Source organism: Microtus pennsylvanicus, chromosome 3, assembly GCF_037038515.1.
Source record: "Microtus pennsylvanicus isolate mMicPen1 chromosome 3, mMicPen1.hap1, whole genome shotgun sequence".
Taxonomy (NCBI): Eukaryota; Metazoa; Chordata; class Mammalia; order Rodentia; family Cricetidae; genus Microtus; species Microtus pennsylvanicus.
Genome location: NC_134581.1, coordinates 91,054,219 through 91,075,377, shown reverse-complemented (window position 1 = coordinate 91,075,377; position 21,159 = coordinate 91,054,219). Strand labels below are relative to the sequence as shown.

The following is a 21,159-nucleotide window of genomic DNA, read 5'->3' as shown; positions in this document are numbered from 1 at the left end:
ATAATCTCTAGACAGCACACAGGCAGATGATACACAGACAGGCAGATGGCTCTGTTTCTCTGAAGAACATTGACTGGCAGATACACGCAGTCCACATGTTTCAGGCATGGACTGTATTGTGCACACTGGTCTACCTCATCCCTGGTTGTCTGAACACTGTATATGGTAGACTTTGCTGACTTGAGATTTTATTTGGAATGTCCCTTCCATATTGACTATTACAAAAAATCCTATCCCTTTCCTGGACCAAGTTTAGAGATTATTTCTCATTCCAATTACTCTTTATTTTCAAGGCTATTTTTTTGTTGTCGTATGAGTTCTCTTCAAACATAAACATACTTCATTCTGATATGTATTACAGACAGTATATTTGTTGTTCATCTTTTTGTGTTACATGCAGCTCTGGGAAGGCAGAAAGCACATACAAATTGAACATCTCTAATCTGAAAACATGAAATCTGAAATGCCCCAAATCTAAAATTCTGTGGATGCCAACTTGATGCCAGAGTGGAAAATTCCATTCTATAAAATGTTTTTCATGAAAAAAAAAAAGGATTACACAGAGCCATTTTCAGGGTACAGGGCATATGTGAAACATTAATGCACTTTGAATTTAGAATTGGGTTCTATCCCAAGGCATCTACTTGTGTACATGCTAATATTCCCAAAACTAAACAAATCTGAAATCTGAAACAATCTTGTCCTAAGCTAACCTGTATTATTTGTTTGTCTAGTCTACCCTCGACTTGCTCCCCACAATGTCTTCTGCTAATAACATCTGGGCAATTTAGATCTTGATGAGTGTTTAGACGGCTCTGAAGATAGAGGCTTGCTAAACAGTGTTTGAGGCAGGGATGAATATGAACAAGCACAAGGGTGTGAGAATACGTCCCCTGGGGTCTAGAAGTAAAAAGGACTGAGCAAACAGCTTTGACAGGAGAGATGGAAGGAAGCCAGTGCTTCTGTCCACCGTGATCTCTGTGTGCCCCTGGACTCCACAATGCAGTGACTGGGGTTAGTGCATCAATGGGAGCCTCTGCCCTCCAGCATCCAGATGTTTTTTTAAACAAATACAAAATGGAATACATTTTATTTACATATAGTCTACTTATGAATAATGTCAAATCTAGTTTTTAAAGGTATAAATTAAAACAGGGCATGGCAATGCAGTCCTGAAATCCCAGCATGGAAGGGTGAGGTTGAGGATTTTGAGTTCAAGACAAGCCCAACTTACATAATAAAATACTGACTTGAAAGTACAAACTGCAGTAATAGAAATGCAAAAGGTATCTAGTCATACAATGTACAAAAACATAAAAATTGATACAGGCATCATAAGAAACTAAACAAATTTTAAGATGTAGTATATTCTTTTATTTAAATGTCAATATTATTAAAGTAGCCATTCTATTTAAATGTATCTTTTCAGATGGAACATCCAGCTCACTCCTGCTTGATCTGGAAAGCCAGATCCCTCTCTTGAAACCTTCCCAGGACCAAATTAGGTCCACTGAATGTGGGGGACAGGTGTGAGACATGGACAGTCTGTGGGACCACTGGCATTAGGACCAGGATTTATCCCTCGTGCTTGAACTAGTATCTAGGAACACATTTTCTTTGGGGGGATATCTTGCTCAGCCTAGATATAGGGGAGAGGGCCTTGATCTTGCTTCAAAGTGAAGTGTCAGACTTTGTTGACTTCCCATGAGAAGTCTTACCCTTTTTGAGGAGTGGATGGGGAAGTGGGGTGGGAGAGAAGGTAGAAGAATCAGGGGGAGGAAAGGGAGTAGGAATGGGGATGGCTATGTAAAATAAGAAAAGGCTATATTAAAAAAATCTTAATTTTAAAAAACAGCTACAAAATGACTTAAATAAACAACGTATTTCCTTAAAAAAAAAGAATTCAGAACCAGACTTTTTGGCACCTTTTCTTTGTTGGAGATGCCCAGATGTTTTGGTAAGCCAATGTGAAGCCATGGCTGACTGAAGCTAGCAAAGGAAAGGAAGGAGAGCAGGTGCCAGAGGCTGTACTCCTCTTTCAAAAACCAGAGCTCATGTCAGAGGCCCTTTCTACCCAGGCTCACTCCCTGGAGAGACCTATGATCTTCTTCCCCTGTCCCTCCCATTTCCAGTGTTAGGGTCCTGACTGTCCTTTATTGTTTACCCACACCATGGAAGCGCCCTTATAAAAACTACTTTCCTAAACTCTCCTCAAATAAACCAATCTGAACATGTCATTTCTTGCCTATAGAATCTCTGATCATAGCCCGGAGGTGGTGGCTCATGCCTTTAATCCCAGCACTCAGGAGAGAGAGGCAGGCAGATCTCTGAGTTCGAGACCAGTCTGGTCTACAAGAGCTAGTTCCATGACAGGTTCCAAAGCTATAGAAAAACCCTATCTCTCCCCCCCATCAACAAACACAAAAGAATCTCTGATCACTATAGGTTAAGTTGTCCATCTGCCCAGAGAAAGACTCTCGCTACATCCTGAGGCTGAAAAGTGGCCAAAGTCCCTCAACCCTGCATCCTGCAGAGACTAGCTCAGAGTGTCAGGAAGTTAGTCTCAGCATTGAGCTTGTCTTTTTTTCTCTAGTGCACAGCCCAAGGAATCAAGAAGGGAGCTGGACAAAAGAAAAGTTCAGCAAACAAATCCATCGCTTTCTTGTCTCTGGGTTTAGCTCTTGCAGCTTGTTCTCAGTGAGGGGTCTATACAAAGCTTGTACCTGAAAGGAGATTTCTTCATGCCTGGTTATTTGTCAACAAATTGTGTCCATCCTGACAGAGCTCCTGGTGGAAACTCTGTAGCACACATGAGTATTTTCTACAATTACATTAGGCATACAAAGAATTGGTTTGGTAAGTAGGAAGTATGAGCTACACCAGCACATTCTATACACTATATATTGGGAAAGGGATTGGAAATGGTCTGCTTCCTTCATGTCAGGGCTCAGTGTGGCTGTAAGAGCTGCCTCTGTTTGGCAGCCTTGCACATATGCATCAGTCTGGGATGAAGTCAGCCTGTAAGGTACTTCCTGTCCTATCTCTCCCTGGAGCTACTCTCATTTCCAGCACCCGCAGCAACTTTTCCAGCCTTCCCCTAGGTGTGGGTCTGCCTCTGGTACCCACCTATCAAAAACTTTGCAGTAATGTGAATATTTAGGTTTTGAGCTCCTCAAAGTGGGGAGAAGCACGAAGTTAGGAGACAAACCACAGTACAGGCTAAGTGCTGTCAATACCATATGCATGTATGACCTTCTGTGCACATGATTGTACATATGGCCCTATTGGGTCAAGAAAGGGGAAAGAAGAAAGCAATCTGGCTTACGTCCTATTGAAAAGCAGTCTGTGTGCTATGCTAGCTGTATCAACAGAAAGGCAGGGAAGGAAGTAGAGAGCTAGACTCCCAGGGCTACTCAGGGGACTCCTATATTGGAGGGCAGTGAGGAGGGGGTTGTCTCTGTTTTCTCACTAAGTGACCTTGGTCACACACCATTTCACCTCCTTGTGGTGCCACTGTGTCTAAATGATTGCCTGGGCTGGGGTGGAAGTGAAAGACAGCTGGTAAGTAGGCAAGCATTCTCCCTGGAGAGCGGTTGTCTAGTTACAAAGCCCCCTTTCTGCCATCCGAGTCGAGGAGACAGAGGAAGCAGGAGGCAGAACCAGCAAGACGATGCAGGCTGGGTGGCTGGAAGTTTGTTCTTTTCCATCTATGGCTTGTAGAGCCTCTTTTTTTCCTGGGTCTTGTGAGGAGAAAGGGAGGAGGAACTCACCAGGGTGTGAAAAGGGTATGGAAAATGAGCACCCCTAAAGACAAGGGAACACAGGAATCACTAGGTGCAGAAATCTCATGGATTCTCTCTAGATAGTTAATTTAGATGATACAGTCCCCACAGGAGCGAAAGTCTCTCCAAAGATTAAATCTGCCAGTGGGAAGGTGATGCCCTTTGCTTAGCCTGTTCTTCAATAACTTAGGAGACATCACTGATGCCTGTTTTCTATTGGATCTCATGACTGACCCTGGGTCAGTTGCTTCTTTGAATGGGTCCATAGACTAGTTTGTTGTTAATGATGGGGCGGATTACTCTGGCTTCCTCATTTCTCTTGCCTCTCCACCAGTAGCCGACTATCCGACTATATTGGGGTGTGTGTGTGTGTGGGTGTGTCTGTGTGGGTGTGGGGGGAGTGTGTGTGTGTGTGTGTGTGTGTGTGTGTGTGTGTGTGTGTCGAGGGTGGTCACAGTGAGAATCTTGGGAGTGCAGGAGGACAAAAAACAGCTGACATGCTAAGCTAGCTCGTGCTTTTTCTGCATTATGTACAAACATAGGAAGATGTCAAAGTCACTTTCTTGGGCCAGATGGAAAGGCCCAGAAGAATCTCACAAGTGTTTTAACCCAAGTGTCTCAACTGCTGACTAAATATGTACGTCTAGAAAAAAAAATCACTCCTTAGGCTTCCACGGCTTAGGTTTACAGAGGAAAGAGCTCATGACTCAGTAAGGATGAACTCAGGGCTCAGGTGGGCAAGGAGGAGTGTGAACCACCTCAGGAATGTGGTACAAAGAGTAGAAGGCCAGGAGGGGAAGGCAGAAAGCCAGGTCTGGTGTCTGCTCTTAGATCCCCACTGCTATGCTGCCCCACCAGCAGGACATAGCAGTGGTGTGTGTTCACTCTGGCTCGGTTAGGTCCCTTTTATCATCTCTTTGTGGCTTTCTAAGCTCCTGTGCTTCTGCTTCTGTGCACTGATTCCTGTTTCTGTGTTCTGAAGCCCACCTTTAGGCTACAGGTCTCTGTTCACACATTCACACAGAACTAATTTTGCATCCTCCGGGCAGCTATCAGCAGGCTGCCTGTGGGGGACTGAAAGTGCCTTTACCATCTCGTGGGTCTCTGCCTGAGATGGAGCTGGCACTGGTCTCCTGCCTTGCCCTGCCTCCGTGTTTCTGCTTCCTTTCTTAGGAAGGCTTTCCTGTGTGTCATATGTGTCTAGTCTTTACCTTCAGGGATGCTTCTGGGGAACCCTATCTGTGATTCTCATACCTGCTTCCCAACTAGTAGAACCCATAAGAAGAGAAAGAATGAAAATGTTTAAGGTTGCACAGGAAAGTGAGAGGAAAAGAAAGGTGGGCTTCTCTATGGCCAGCTGCTCGGAGCAGGGCAGAGCAGGCAGTCCGTGCTTCCGCAGAAGGCATAGTAGCTACATAAAGCCTGAAGCCACGAACAGTGGGCAGAGAGGAGCAAACACAGCCAGCCTTCAGTACACTTGTGGGGAGACACACGTGTGTGAAAATGTGCAAAGGCACACAGAGACCACTTCCTCGAAGACATAGGCACCTAAAACTATAGATGTGGATACAGGAGAGGGTCAGGTGTCTGGCCTGGCAAAATTGTGTTGTGTGATGCATGGAGCTAGAACTCCCAGAAATGAAGATCAAAACCAGCTCATAAGGGCCCTTAGGTGCCACACTGTGGAGTATATTCTAGGCCGTAGTATGAGCTGCTATCCTAAGGGCCTGGGGTGCTGAACGGCAGGACAGAAATCATATTTGGAAATGATAAAGCAGCAAGCAGGAGCAAGAGAGTGAAGAGGGTTGGGGAGCTAGCCACGGCTAGCCACGGTGGGAACACTGAGCTTTGCCCTTCTTAAGGACCATTTTTCTTCTCAAATGTGCAGCACTCACTCTTATTATCAGAGAACTATCTATATTGATGATCTCTTATAGCCTCACAGGATGAAGTTAAACAAGGCTGGTCATGTGTAAGGGGTATTTGTGTCTCTTAGGATCCCCATGTGTTCTTCAGGCCACTTAATAGCCCTTCTACTCACAAAGGTGTAGATAAACCGGGGTGTGTTTGAAAAAGTTTGATTTATCCACTTCGTTGTCTGTGTGTTCGCTGAGCACCTACTAGGTGCCTGGCATTGTGCTAAGCAGTTAAAGATTTATTACACAGGCAAGAGATACAGACAAAGGTGCATTCTCTTCCTGCAGAAGAGGAGGGGCCAGAGTCTAGACGTGAAAAGATGTAGCGCCTATCATGACAGGATACCATGGGCACTGTGCAGAAAATATAGAGGTGCTGGGGAAGCAATCCCTAGCCTGAGGGTCATGGAAAGCCTTGCAGAAGTGGCATTTATGTGAAAATTCTGCAAACTGGGTGTTTACAGGAATATGGTAGGAAAACTCCCAATAAGAAGCCTGGGATCAAGTTTATGTGGCTATTTCTGTTTTCAAAGACAAGGCTGCTTAGCCATTTACATTCAAATGAGTATCTGCATCTCTTGACTTCTTAACCTCAAATGCGATAATAGTGTTTTCTGACCAGTGAGATGGCTCAGCAGACAAAGGCACCTGCCACCAGGCCTGGCAGCCTGAGTGGAATCCCAGGCTCCACATGGGAGAAGAGGACTGACTTTAGCAAGTTTTCCTCTGGCCTTCATACACATTCCCCTACACACATACATTTATACCATATGAAATGAATGTGCAATTAAAGGAAGTGGTGTTTGTGTGGCCGATGGGTTTAGGAATATATTAAGCAGTGAATATCCTGTGAGCTTGGCAATACACTGGGTATCACTCAGATCTTAACAAGGCCTCTACCATCTGGAGGCTCCTGCATATCCACATACTTCATCTGATATCACCTCAATCCCCACGTTCATGGTTCAGAGGAAGAGGCAGCCGCGAAGTGATGCTATCCAAACTCTTGCTTCAGTACCTAATCTCCTGAGATAAGCATGCTTCTTTTCTTGACTCAGTTTCCACATGTATCAGTGTGGAAACTATGGTCTGCCTCCCCTTGTTCTTCTGGTAGTAGCGGTCAGAACGCATGCTGAAGGGGGGTGATAAAAGCCCGTTGGAGAGCAGAAAGGGGTTAATGTTTGCAAAGGTTCTGTGTGGAAACACAGTTGTCCCCTGTCTCAACTCTTTATTTTCCAAGCAGCCGAATGCATGCCCGCATCCCCATGCTCAGCATTCCACATTTATTTATTGTGCTTCTATGCCTGTGGAGATGTGGTGCTCACTCTTCAGAACAAAACATATTCCTTACTCTCTGTCTTTTAGGAGCTTATGATACAGAGAAGATAACAGCCACTTAAATGAGAGGAAGCAGGGGGCCTGCATAGGCAATTGGATGATAAACACCAGATGGATATGGAGAGAAACAAGCCCGGTTTTACACAGGCACAGTTCAATCCGAAACAGGAAGCTCTGAACAGAGGGCTATTTTCTTTCCCTGTGCCCGGCATCCCTTCCCCTCCTATTGAGGGCAAAAGGCAGGGAGGTCAGAACAGAGGCAAGGGTGAGCTGGTGAGTGAACAGACACAGGACCTCAGCTAAAAAAACAGCCCTTGGGCTCGGGGCTCTACCTTCCATTCCTCCTGAAGCAGCTTCATCTCAACATCACTGGTCAATTAGATACCCAAGTCCTATACAGAAACTCCTGGGGGCTTTGCCCTTGACCTCTGTTGACTCATCTCTGTAGGAAGGGGTTCCAGCTGGGATAAGGATGCATTAGATCTTTCTCTGCACCCATCATCACTCAGCATGGATCTTTCACAGTAAGTTCAAGTCGATCCCCGGCAGAGTGCAAACTGAACAGGCTACCTTCTGTAGTGAGGGCAGAGGAGGGCTCGCTCCCACTTCATCCGAGTAGCCAGAGAGCTGTCAGCTCTATTCTCCTCTCTGACATGGTCTCTGGTCTTCACCTCAATCTTCGGGAGGCCACCCTCTCTTGCTCTACTGAAGGACTATGAAGGATGTTTCTAGACAATGTCTTCAAACCCCACTTGTTCAAACCCCTTGAACTGCCATGGGGATTCAGTATAATAATTCAGAGAAGTACATCAGGGTGTGAGGTCTGACATACCTACCGCCTTATGCCTCCAATCCCCTTTCCTTAAGCACTCTCAAGGACAGCCATGGTGTGCTATGTGTTTTCAGATCCCCAAGATTAGCCTGCTTGTGGTGTATCTGCCATGTTTTTAATCCATTTCCTATTCTGTTCTCACCGCTGTCTAGACACCTTCCCACTCTTCCTCTTTCACAGGGATCCCCTCAGCCTCTCAATGCACTTTATTAAGTAGCCTCAGCATCATCTTTTGCCAGCCATATGGAAACTGTGAAGGCAAGGCTAGTGTACTTTCTCCCCCTGTCTATTGTAACCTACCAATACCCATTATGCTGACCATCGCTACATGTTTATGGACATCGTCAGTTGATAAATAATGGTTTCGTGAAGGGAAGGCACCCTGCAGTATGTGTCTATCCTAAACCAGGTGTCTTGAGACAATAGCCAGCCTCATCCACAGCCCAAATCTTGGACGTTCTCCAACTCCTCTCCATGGTTACTCGTGCTGGCTGCCAGCATCCTAACATGCTTGAATCTATACCACATGTGAGCCACACTCTTACAAGTCACAAAGTCATGTTTCGTGCTCCCCGAAAAAAAGCCTATAGAAGAAAGGATGCTGCAGATAATTCCCGAGAATGTTTTTGTTAACTAACCAGAAAAACAACACCTCAAACTGTCTTTGTGCCTGTCAGCATTCAAAGCCCTTCCAGCTTTAATTAGTATCTCACAGACTCACCAAAACAAAGCTGGGGGCAGAGATACATCTCAACTCTCGGATCTCAGGATTTCAAATGTGTTAGTGTGAGTAAGTCATCTGTCCCGCTGAGCCTCAGCTATTTTTTTTATTCTTTTTATATTTCATTTTATTTTTTTTTCACAAAACCAGGATGATGCCCAAAATCCCAGCTGTGTACGCCCCACCAAGCCCCAGCTCCTGTCTTGCTCTGCAGATGCTGCTAGCTGTCCAGCTTTGGTACTTGCACACCCACAAAAATCTCCCTGTTCTCTGATAGGCAGGTATGTTTGTCAATCTTAACTGTTTCAGTCTCTGCCCACATGAGCAGACAGAGGCATGGTGGAAAATGCTAAGAAAGAGATGAAGAGAAAATGTGCAGAAGACAAGGTGCCAACTGATGACATGAACAAGTAAAACAGGGCTTCAGCCCTTAAGCAGGTTCTCTGGGAAGGGGATGCAAGAGGAAATGCTTCGTGTCATTCCCACAAAGCAGAGAAGAATAACATAATATTAATTAGGATATAAATACATATAGTAAAATTGGCATCATGGTGGCTTCTTTAATGTTCTCACCATGGAAACTCCAAAGTCAGGATGAGATGGTAGTACTTTCTCTTTCCTTCTACTTGGGAGAGACCTTTGAATCCTCTCTGTTTTCTGATTTACATGGGCAATGTGGTATTTCTTAGCATCTCCCTAACAAATCTAATGAATCTCAGGTTTAAGACTGACTTTATTACCTCTCGATTCACTGAGTCAACAGCGTTCTAGTTGCAAGGGGTTAATTCTATCTTTTCAGATGACTTCCCCCATAGTCATTTCTTTGTTTGGGAAACGCATTCCAAGACCCCCAACTGGCACCTAAAGTTTCATAGTCCTAAGCCTTCTCTGTGTTGCTGCTTCACCTGCTATATACATACATACATACATACATACATACATACATACATACATTCTGTGATCAGAATTAGGCACAGTAGCAGATTGGTCACAGAGGAGTTGGATGTAGCAGCACATGTCTCTAATCTCTGAACTCACGAGTCTGAGACAGAAGAATCACTGTAAATTCAAAACTAGAATAGACTATAGGAGAATAGAGAAAGATATCATCTTAAAAACTTATAATAGGATAGAATAAGTACAATAGATTGAAATAAAAGTCATATGAATGTGATCTCCTGTTGATGAAATATATTTCAATCTATGCTGGACAAAGTGTTCAATGAGGGTGCTGTTGAGTCACTCAGATTGTGCAGAAGTCCAACACTCGAAACAACACACAATCTCAAACTTATGAATTGCTTACCTCTGGAATTTTCATTTAATATTTTGTACTGTGATGAATTACAGGCAACTGAAATTCTGTACCGTGACCCAATCAACAGGTAAGACTGGCTATGACACTGGTCACTTGTGTGGATATTAGACTGGAATCTTGCTCCCTTCTAAGAATATATAGAACAAAAGGATGTCGCCTACTCCCTGAGTCCTAATAGCCTTCAGAACTGTGTTTCTCTCACTAGAACAAAATGTTCTTTGGTAGCTTCATCAAAGCCTGTTGACACAGTCCATGAGCAGCAGACTAACTAAAGAGGATGGGATTAACAACACGGCTATTTGATTAAACAGATTATTCTTATTAAGAAACTGGAATTGAACTTAGTTCAGGAAAGGGGAAGAGGGACAGGGAAGGAAGGGATTTATGGAGATACGGACCCATTGAGTATCTTTATCACTAAGGTCATCTACATCTCACACCTCCTACATTCTGGATTCCTCCTTCTTGTCTTCCTAATACAGGTGCGTACATGAGTCCCAGTTTTAAGTGGCTGGTTGAAGGAGCCAGTGGATTGGTGTGTATGTTTCAAGATGAATAATGATGCTAACAACCAATTTCCAACTCCCATTCACTAGCTTGTGTTTCCACAGCCAGAAAGCATAGCAGACAGGGAGCCTAAGATTAACTGAACATTCAGGTTGCTTCCTGATGAGAACGGGGACTCACTCCCCATTCTGTTCTTAAAAGTTCTATCTTATCATACATTTCATCTGTCTGGAAAAGAAAATTACAACCAAAAGGGCTAAGAAATTGGGTCGGTTCTGATACAAGAACTCACTGGGGAGCAGTCAGCCTGGACTAGCTTGAGGAACCTGTTGGCTGGCCTTTTGTCACCATGCCCAGGATAAAGCAGGTATTTCAGATCAATGTATGTGAAAGACATTGGAAAACTGCCCATTAAGTTAGTTCTGAAGTTGTCGTTAGGGACTCAACAGTAACAACACCTATATAACCAGAGACACAGCCATGCACTGAAATTTCTTGTACAATGTTAAGGATGCTCACTTCTTATATCACTACCTATTAGTGTCCTGACAGGAATATATTCTAAATAATGCCCTCATACCCATGGGAGTTGCCTTTGTAAACTAAACCTTGCCAGAAACATTTCAGTTAAGTAAAACTTCATCTGATGACCTCCTGGATCCGATAATATCAATCGTCCCCAAGGAAAAGTTCCCACATTTTCCTTAGTGACTTCTCCCCTTGCCAAATGTCTACACCTGCATATTCTTCACTAAACACCAAGTTACTTAGCTCCTATTCCATAATTATAAACGTGGGAAGAATCTTGATGACCCCTATCCTGCCTCAAGGAAATGCACATCTGTGTAGCCCGGGGGCAGGTCACAGTATGCCACAGACTGTTCCTACAAAAGCCACATCCGCATCCTGCTCTCAGAAGTCAGTCCCTGTGGAGCTTCTCAGACCCTGCTGATCGAGTAGGCAGAACTAGAAACAGCTGAGTGGTAACATTAAGTATGCACATTCAAAAGACATTTATTATCTGAAAGACACAGTTTAGAAATTGTGTTTCTACTTAATTTGTGATAAATGATTAGTAAACTTGTTTGTCAATGTAATAAAAAAAAACCACTGCAACTCATAGAGCATTCTCAATTAGATTCACATAGCTTATTATCTGGGAAATAATAAAAAGCAGCCTACTCTCGCAGGAGGACCAGGTACATCGCTTGCCGGCATGTTTCCTTCCCTTCTCCTCTCCCGTCAGCCTTCTGCCCTGCACAATCTATCCCAGACAGACTTCCTCTGCCAAAGCAAACTCAAGATCCTGAGGTGAAAGATGGATGGACAAATAGAGAGATATCCTTTGTTGACAAGTGGTGGGAGAGAGGTGCATTCCCCATTCTGTATCTCTGCTCAGTTCCTTGGACAGAGAAGGCTAGATCTAAGACAAGAGCTAGCCTCTAGAACTTGAGCATTATAAACTCAGCTATCACTCAGCCGGCTGGCATGACATCTTTTCTCCTATTAATAGCAACGTCTTCCATTCTGCTTATCCCAGAAAATGGAATGAATGAGGCTTGGCTCCAAGTATGAGAGAGAATAAAACCCAGGATGGCAATAAATTGGAGTATGGAGTGGCAGACACTGTAATCCGCCGGAATGCCTCTCTGGCTCAAGGAAAAGCACCTCTTTGGGGAACCAGCAAAGGAAATCAATGCCCATAAAAGCATCCAGAGCACAAGCAACAGCAGAAAAAATAGATACTGTTGACCAGGACATGCGGCAGATTGCAGGTTGTAAAACAAAATAGAAAGTCATTAAGAAGGCGGGCAAAGGGCACGGTTGCACGTTGCAGATGTCACTGGGGACCTGTGTTAGGGGGCTTGGGGCTTCTCATTAGCCAGGAGGTCAGCATTGTGTGTGTGACTCTGGGGTACCACACAGTTGATCCCTGCACAGCAGCATGGAGGTGAGAAGCGATTATTCATGCAGTGGGTCCACTTGGTAACACATTCTGAACAGCTTATTGGGTTATTAATACATCACAAGCATATTGAGCTGTGTTCATTTAGGGTTCGGGTTACTTTAACCAAAGACTGTTCTGGGAAGTCTGCCAGGGTATGTATTTCTGGAAGGAGTTCCCTAGTCTACCTCATTCAGCACCTTTTGATCCACCAGAGGGCAGAGTCAACCCATGAGACCCAGGTTTAGGCAGCTTTGTGGGGTAGTTGGCAGTAGTGAGGCTGTCTGTAAGAGGGGACGAGGAAAAACAAAGCCATGAACAAATTCTCAGATTCCTCCTCTTGGACGGGAAGTGGGGAAATACTTGCTACAACTCTTGAGACAAAAGACAGACAAAAGAAGCAGAAAAGGAGCAAGGTAAAAATGCCATTATTGTGCTGTGCCTCAGTTTCCCAACATTTGAGAGGACAGATGCTTGAATCTTTTGAGAGTACCTGAAATAAGGCTGCCTTTCACAGAGAATAAAGAACACGTCTCATCACGCAAAGGGGGCGGCCGACAGAGCCAGGTTCTAAGGCCACAGCCAGCAAAGCAGAAGGCATAATCTGGAGGCTTGTCCCGGGTTTCACACGTCTCTCTCCCTCTGATCCTCTGCAGGCCTCTATCTCAGGCATTCCCATTCCTACTCCCCACCCCCCTTTCGTCTTCTACTATCTTTGCTACCCTCTCCAGTTACTCTTGTCTTGGAAGAAATGAAAGAAAACCCCAAAAATAACTCCTGGGGGAAAACGGCAGCAGCTGCACGGCCCTCCCCCTGCTCCCACCTTGGATGGTAACTGCAAAGTCCCGGCACGCTGCCAGCCACGGTGCGAGCTTTGATTTCCAGTCCTCCTGCCTGTGTTCCACAATAGCACAGCCTTCGTTTATCAGAGAGAAGAGGGTGATGAAAGAAAAAGCAAGAAGAAACACCTTCCCATCTTATGATAAATAACTGACACCAGCGTCTGCCATCGCTCTCAGTAGGGTCCTGGGGAAGTACCACATGTCAATCACAGCACATCACCATGAAGAACTCACTCCGTAGCTGGGCTGGGGAGAAATCACATTACCTTGTTCAGTGTTCTTACACACAGTGGCCAGACCCTGGCTTATTCTTAGTCTCTGTTCCCCCACATTGCACAAGAATGTGTGTTGGGGCACTCGGTGCCTACAGAAAGTGATGATGCAGCTTTCCTGGGTTATATGTTCCTTCCTTTACCAACAGTTGACACACTCCACCGCAGTCAGGACCACAGTGTCTCTCTCTCTCTCTCTCTCTCTCTCTCTCTCTCTCTCTCTCTCTCTCCCTTCCTCCATCCATTCATCCATTTCTCTCTCTCTCTCTCTCTCTCTCTCTCTCTCTCTCTCTCTCTCTCTCACACACACACACACACACACATACACACTGGTACACCATATTGTCCATCTATTTCCCTGTACTAAGGTTGGGTTTAGTTTATTCAAAGTTTCTCGGGCATCAGAGAACATAGTCCTCACTAATTTATTCACAAAGTTAGCCGCACCAAATGTTTTTGGGGGTGTATGTGCTTACTGTATGTCAACCAATGTGAAAAAGAAATATAAAGACGAATAGGACAGATAAGATGTCTTCTGTAGGAACTGCTTTCTAATTCGGAGCATGCATCAGACATATTTATAGAAATTTATAAATATTGGAATTTTACAAATATCTTTCCCTTAATATTTAAAAGAAGTTTCACAGCTTTTTCTGACAAACAAAGCTGGGAGATGTTCGTCTGAATGGCTGGTAAGATTTAGGTAAAAGTGGGGTCATCTAGAGGTGCAACAAACTGGGGACATGGGTGAGATGTTTCCACACGGGGCCTTTGGAGTCACCCTCAGGGATCTAGAAGATAGCATTAAGGTACAAAGGTTTCAGAGGGCAGCATCGTGCCTACATCTGTGAGATGGAGACCATCACTTGCCACTGGGGAAAAACTAAGAAGCAGTAGCTGCTCTTACAGGACCCCCCGACAGCCCATGCCTGTCAGAGCGGTGAGGCCCCAGGAAGGGCCAGATGCTGAGAAGTGGAGCCTAGGACACAGACTGAAACGTAAGGCCAGAGGCTTATTAACAGAAAAAAAATGAGTATAGTAAAATAACTCTAACGAGCAACATTTAATGGTCATCAACATGCGCCAGGCACCATGCTAAGCCCTTAACACACATTATTTTACTTGTTCCACATAACTATTCTCTGTGGTGGTTACCAAAAATACCTCTACTTTGCATGCAAAGAAGTTAAAGTCTAATACATTGCCTAGGGTCACATAGTTACTAAATTTCAGAGAAGGGCTTCAACTCTAGGGATCTCTCAGTGGAGATCCATCCTCCACGGCAGGGTGTTCTTCACCTGCATGTCTGGCTGGCTTGGGACCTGGACTAGTGGGGATCCTGACAAAAGGAATGTGACGAAGGAGGGGTTTTTCAGTGGAGGACTTCAGCTTAGTCATGAACTCAGATGCAGATGTATTAAAGACTCCCTGGGTTGCATCTCATAAGCTGGTCTTGGTCGTCCACTCAAGCTGTCTGTCTCTTCAGGACAGAATGATTTCTCTTGTGACACAGCTGAAGGTCCTGGCAGCTAGGCTCCGGGCACATCCTCAGGCCCTTGTTGACTTGTTGTCTGATGTGCACAGGGCATTGAGGATAGGAGGGACTAGGGGAACAGCAGCTTCCTACTTCTTCCCAAGGAAGAATGAGGATCAGTCACATGCACATCAGGTCCTCTGCTACTCTGCCTTCTAACAGCTCCAGCCACCTTTCTCCATGAAACAGAACCCACAGACATCCTATCCTAGGCACATCTGGATATGGTTGGGTCTCCTAAAAGCTTCCTAGGACATGTCTAGGGTTTTTTTTTTATTAAGATAGCAGAAATAAACCCCAATATCCTTCTTGTATGTACCTCTTCCTGACAGGCCACCCTCTATGCCCTTCTCATCCCTCTCTGTCCTTGCTATTGGACAGTACATTTTATATGAAGCTGTAAAATTTGATGACGGCTTTCTTCTCCTGTCATGTGGCCCTCATGCTGATCCCTCTGTGATATACAGCATTGACCCTCTGGCAGTCAGGCAGCCTCATTACAAATGGGAAAAAAAGAGAGAGAGACAGAAGATACAAAGGGAGGGTTGGGGACCAAGGAAGAGTGGTCCCAACAGGACAGTGTACAGGGAGAAAGGAGAAGAAAGAAAAACAGCCTAAAATGGTCAGTCAAGGGAACATGAAGACATGTTCTCACTCACTTTTGACTGCTTAAAAGAAGAATAAAATTCTCTGTCTCTTTGTCTGTCTTTCTCTGTGTGTCTTCTCTCTCTCTCTTTCTCTTTCTGCATGTGTGTGTGTGTGGTGTGTGTACCTCACAAAATAACAGGGGCTTTATTCTAAGTAGAGACGTATACGCTCTTAATGTACAGATACTATATGGTGAGCAAAATTCAGTATCTCCAAAGAAGCAGCAGCTAAGGGGGTACATGAAACTGAGTTGGGAGAGACAGGTCATCGTGCCAAGGCTTCTGAAGGAAAGCTGGTGTGGAAGATCTACAGCCCTGTGAGTTTCCAGGCCCCCTCTTTCTCTTTTGAGGCTGTGGGACTTATATCTCCAATCATATTCTTGAGACCGAGGGGGCAAATGCAGTGCTCCTACGGGACAGGATCCAGTGCATCTACAGGGCAGGAGGCTCCCTGCTTAGACAACGCAGGCACATTCGAAGGTCTTTTTAACAAACTCATGTCTGATGTGGTAGTATGGGCAGAGCCTTGGCTGCTAAGAAAATTCTGTTGATTTCACTTTAACTGCCCCAGGGGAGGATGCTGATTTGTTGACTCCAGAGTTACCTAAACAAGGAAGGGATGTTGAAAGAGCACCTTCAGAGGCACCATGGTGGGGAAAGTCCCATGAGCCTTTGCCAGCCTCCCTACACCGGGCTGTGCTTCTTTTGGCCTCGCTCACCACCTATCATATTCTTGCTCCTGTCTCCAGCAGGGATCAACTTGACTGCTAGTGTGCTGGGTTCATGAGTTCAGCATCTTGACAGGGTCACGAGTTCCCCAGACTCCCATCTCCCAGACACAGGCAATCAGCATCTGTAGCATCTGCTCTGAGTGCAGGTCTGTGCCAAGTGCACAGCTCGGAGCACGGTGCTTCTCCAAACACGCGGCTCAGCACCAACAGCACTTTACCTACCTTTCAAATTAATAGGCAGTTTAGGTGTTCCCCCTTTCAGCTTCCTGTATAGAGGCAGAGGCTGCAATGAATGCCAGCCCATGGTGTCTAGGTTATTAGATATGCCTGTAGAATGCAAGTAATTTGTGCTTCTGCTTTGTGCAATTGGCACTAATGGCACATGCATAAAACGGAGCCATCTTCCAAAACACACGTCAAAGGAATGTATTTACCAGGCACAAAGGCTAGGAGCAGAAGAATTGAACTCTAATGATAACATGTTTGCAGAAAAGCGATGCACTTAAGTTATTATGTATGAAAACTATTGGCAAAATTGTCAGTCTAGGCTCATTAGAGAGAAGGAGGCGGGAGATGAACACAGAAGAGGTGGTCTGCTGGTTGGAATTGAGGGACAGAGTGCTGTACGAGAACAGAGATTACCAGAGGGAATGGAAAATAAAATGAGAATTAAGGCTTGTGAAGCAGAATTTAAGAGAGAAATAGGAGATTTTATAGGTCAAAGGGAGGTTTGCAAGAATAGAGCTGGGAACGGGATCCTGTAATGGATCAGCTTTTCACTTATATTTTCTGTACTCCATAGTCCTCTTACTTAAATAAATGGAGTCTGGGCATTTTCCACTAAGTTCTTCCTTCCTGCATTTCATCATGCCTCTGTCGACCCCAGGCGTCTTGTACATGACTCATATTTTTTTTTTCAGAATTCCATGTTAGCCGCCAGTATCTACTGTTGCTACAACTTTATGCATTCAGATTTATATTTTACTTTTTATGCTTGAACTTTGATGTGGGTTTGCATTTAATCTGAGCAGAAAATTAACACTATGACCCTGATTTTAAATTCAAAGCAAATGAGGTCCTGGGAAGAAGGGCTTATGGAGGTCATTGCGCAAGACAAGCTTAGTGATGAAGACGAATTGCACATCCTCAGGCTTATTCGGGGAGACGCTCCCTCCCTATCTCTACAATGGGAATAAAACCCCAGCCTGGTCCACTTTTTTTCGCAAACGCTGCAAGCTTTGCAGGGAGTTAGTTCGGAAGGCGTGTCAGGGTGACCACTGGACAGATGTGGAAGCAGTCAGAGACATCCAAGTGTCACCAGGTCATCAAGAAGCACTGAGGACTGTGCATGCACACATACCCACACAGCCTGTACCCCCATCCGGTCTCTTTATCTGTAACACAGCTTGCAATAGCCCATTGTAAGGCTACCAAGAAGTGACTTTAGGGTTAAAGATGGACATAAAGAGGAGAGAGACCTCCCTTGTGGATAGTCAAGGAAAGGGAGCTGCATTCACGTCGCTTCTCCCTGGGGAGCCTCCAGGTTAGGATGCCTATTAATCCCTGCAAAGCCCTAGGCAGGTAGGCAAATATTATTTCTACCTCTTCCCAGCTGAGAAAAGAAAAGAGGCAGTCAACACAGGGTTTTCATCCACTAGTATATAGATACTGTGTCTTCAAGAATCACGAGGGGCAAAATGCTGCTCGTTCTTGCCACAGATTAATTGCAAAGTTCAGCATTGCAGGGAGTTCTTGCCCATGGAAAAGACCATGTAGGTGTTTCCCTCAAGCTTGAAGCTAGACCTATAAAAGGAATTAAATGGCCGCTGATCACAGGATGACTGCAGTGGGTTATCTTGGTTTTGTCTCTTCTCCTCATATTCACTCTCAAGTCCATCACTGCTTAGGGAGAGTGGAAACCCTCCACCATTCCTTCAAAACCCCTTTCAGTCTCATAGACTGATGAAGCCACAGAAACACAGCATCTCCATTCGAAGATGTCATTAGTCCTGGTCACTTTTCATAGCAGAGTAATCTGCAGGTACACACACACACACAAACAAAAAAAATAAACAAGTAAAAATTAAAATTGAGAAAAAATTAAAAATATCAACAGAACAGAGGAAGAGATAAAGACAGGTTACGTGGCTGTTGTTTTGTTTGTGATTCTTTTTCTTTTATCGTGTGCTGAGCTGTAAAGCCAAGCTGTGACTGGGAAGCAAGACAGAGGGACTGTAACAGCAAATGTACTGACTCATCTCATATTCTTCTCAAAGCTCTTATTCATCCCCCAACCCTCAGCTCCTATGGGAAAATCTGCTATGGAAGCACGTGTATTATATTCTGTATGCAGCAGGTATAGATCCACATGGCTGATGAGCCAATGGGCTGATGGCCATGCACTGAGACACCATCCTCCACCATGAGGACGGACATGGCATCGTCATACCCGTGGTTGAAACTTGACCTGGCAGGGTCTGCTCATGGCCACGTAATCTCAATTCTCTAAACTCTCCGTCCATCTGTGGCCTTGGTGCGGAAGGTCCCCAAGCCCATCAGCGATGGCTCCTTGGTGGATTGGACTGCTACATGGGACCAGAGACCTGCCAGCTCACTCCCACTGTGCCTGAAAATCCCATTTCCACTCAGGATGGCAAAGGCAAAGAGTTTAATGCATTAACCTCTACTGCCTCCTCACCCAGCTGCTTTCCATCTTGATTGAAGGGTAAGGAGGTTAATTATTCCCAGTCTCCTCTTCAGACTTCACAGACCATATCATCGCTGCTAGCAGGGGCCAGGGCTGGTCTGGCTGAACCTAGACTTTGGAGAGGATGGTGGTAATGAAGTTGGCTGCTGTTGCCAGTGGAGCTGTTCCCGTGCCAGGCTTTAATATTCGAAAGGGTAAGTCACAAGGTCAAGGATGCATGTCCCATTCTCAGATAAGATCACAAGAAGGGCTGACTTCTACTTTGGTCAGTACGACCGCCATGCCAGTGAGTCCCTCACCAATAGGTGGAGAATGCGTGTCTTCTCTCTGCAAATAGAGCTTTGAGGGACACCACGAAGCTGTGGCCCTTGGGAACCACAGCCGCCTGTAATGACCAGGCTTATGAGAAACTCCATTTAGCAACATGAAATAACCATGTTTATCAGAACAACTCATTTAGGCAACAGAGAGAACAAGCCGCCTATGGAAGGGGGTGTTTCTTTTCCTTCACTGGCAGTTGGAGGATGAGGCTCAGGAAGAAGGAGGCAGGCTGGGCCAAGAGGAGTTTCTCTTCACTATAGATTCTCGGTTCCTCCCCCTCCAGCTCCTTCACCCCCTTGAGGACATCATCCTTAAAATATATTTCATTTCACAGCTGCATTATGGTACCACAAAATCCTGGGAATCCAATTTAAGAACAGATTACCTCCTCACTTACTTCATTTGAAGCAATTACATGTTAATTTTCATTGAAACCAGCCTAATGCATACCAATCTGATGCTGCAATCTCATTTGAATACTTAAGGGAACATCTACCGGGTTTGGGGGCTCCAGAGATTTGTATTTAAAGGGCCACTTCATCATTCTGCTCGTTGGTGGCCTCTCTTCTCTTCCTGGTGCCCTCCCTGAAGCTCTTTGGGTTGGCAGCTTTACCACCAGTGAAGTAAGAACTGCTGAGTATGTTCCACAACTGCACATTGCTGTAGTTAGTGAGGAAGCCTGTGTTCCAGGGCATGTGTCTTTTCTCTGCTGTTTGTGTTGGTGGGTTACTGTGATAAAAAAGAAAACAAAACACCTAGCCACCTCCACCCTAATTTGTCTGCCTGGCAAAGTCAAGATTCATTCTCTGCCATCTGCACAAGGGAGAAGTAATGCCAAATCCTGCCTTTCCTCAGTCTCCCTACCCCCTCACATTGTTGATTCCTACATGTGGCATTCCCAGCCATTCACCTAAGGAGGAAATAGCTTTCTAGACAAGCCCCGTGCATTGATCTGAGCCACTGGTAATTAATAATACTTGAGGACTTTACACTCAGCTACTCTTTCAGCTTCAGAACATACAGGTTTAAGCAACAACAATGGAAGCTTATCTGCACAATTTATGAATTTAAAATAGAAAACATAAAACTTGTCTGAAGCTACAATTTAGAGAGATTCTAAAGCTATAAGAAATCATGAACCTATTGTGAAGGTGCTATAATAAATGTATTTTATATTATATTACAATTAATCTATGATAATGTAGAGAAAGCCAAATAGTAGTACAAGACTGATTTACTGTGGACAGTCTAGAATTGTTGGTTCCAATGCAGGGATGTTGAGGGTCACAGTCAGGGAAGGTACTGAAGAGATCTCTATTGCTGTTGTCTAGATTTAATGTGAAGAACAATAAGTATTTGGGATATTTACTGTTCTGTTCAATGCTTGTGATTGCTCCCTCCCGCAGTCACCTCTGTTCTCATGGAGCTTATACAACCAAGGACATATAATAGACAGATGCATCAGATACTAAGCCTAGCACAGAACAGGAAGGCGAAGCGAGGGCTGGGAAAGTGTGAGGTGCTCTTAGCTCCCAGTTCACTACTACTGTATCTTATTAGCAAGCAGACGGAGCCCATTGCTTTTTCTGCCTGAGAGCAGTCAATGTACCTAGAGGTGCATTTTGATAACATCATTTACTCAAGTAAAGGTCATTCCTGACCTACCAGGGTGTTTCCAGGCTCTTCACCAAATCACAGCCCTCAATGCTTTAGAAGAGTGATTTGTCACTCTGTAGTCAGCAGAAG

The 21,159-nt window shown here is 44.8% G+C and overlaps 1 protein-coding gene across 6 annotated transcripts in view; it reads right to left on the bottom strand.

Moving 5' to 3' along the window:
• Nucleotides 1-21,159, bottom strand: part of Ntm (neurotrimin) — a 978,968-nt gene that overhangs the window by 195,192 nt on the left and 762,617 nt on the right. The gene's annotated exons all lie outside the window — the stretch shown is intronic.